Source organism: Mastomys coucha, unplaced genomic scaffold (genome assembly GCF_008632895.1).
Source record: "Mastomys coucha isolate ucsf_1 unplaced genomic scaffold, UCSF_Mcou_1 pScaffold7, whole genome shotgun sequence".
In the NCBI taxonomy this organism is placed as follows: Eukaryota; Metazoa; Chordata; class Mammalia; order Rodentia; family Muridae; genus Mastomys; species Mastomys coucha.
Genome location: NW_022196913.1, coordinates 59,115,925 through 59,116,830, shown reverse-complemented (window position 1 = coordinate 59,116,830; position 906 = coordinate 59,115,925).

Genomic DNA, 906 nt, shown 5'->3' with positions numbered 1-906 from the left:
ATTCTGTTGTGTAAATAAAGAAGATACTGGAAAGGTAAGCCAGTCAGTTAGGTACAGAAGCATGAGGACTACTCTTTAGAAACCATGTAGACAGCCAGATATGGTGGTGCTGGCCACCTCAGTGCTAGGGAGGCAAAGGTAGGTGGATTCCTGGAGCTTGCTGTCCCTCCTGCCTGGTCTAATCAGCTCCAGATCCAAGTGAGATGATCTCAATAAAACAAAACAACCCCTAAAACAAAGTAACCACGGTGCTCTCAGACACGGGGATGCACACCTTTACTTCTAGCACTAGGAGGTAGAGGCAAGCAGGTCTCTGTGTTTGAGGCCAGCCTAGTTTATATAGTGAGTTCCAGGACAGCTAGACCTTGCACAGTGAGACCCTGTCTCAAAATCCAAAACCAGAGAAAGCTACCAATAAGGTGAGTGGCTTTTGAGTAGTGACAGGAGGTTGATCTTCATATGCACACCTTCCTTCACAGTACATATAAATACATACATACATATATACATATATACATATGTACATACATAATGGCAATTACTCATGCACATAAAAAAGTAAAAATAGATCTTTAACACAAGAAAGAAAATAAGGGCTGGAGAGATGGCTTACAGGTTAAGAGCACAGACTGCTCTTCTGAAGGTCCTGAGTTCAGTTCCCAGTAACCACATGGTGCCTCACAACCACCTACAATGGGATTTGATGCCTTCTTCAGGCCTGCAGACATACATGCAGGCAGAATGCTGTGTACATAATAAATAAATAAATATTTTTTAAAATGCTAGCAAAAATGTATTTAAAAAAAGAAAGAAAGGGCTGGAGAGATGGCTCAGCGGTAAGGAGCACTGACTGCTCTTCTGAAGGTCCTGAGTTCAAATCCCAGCAACCACATGGTGGCTCACAAC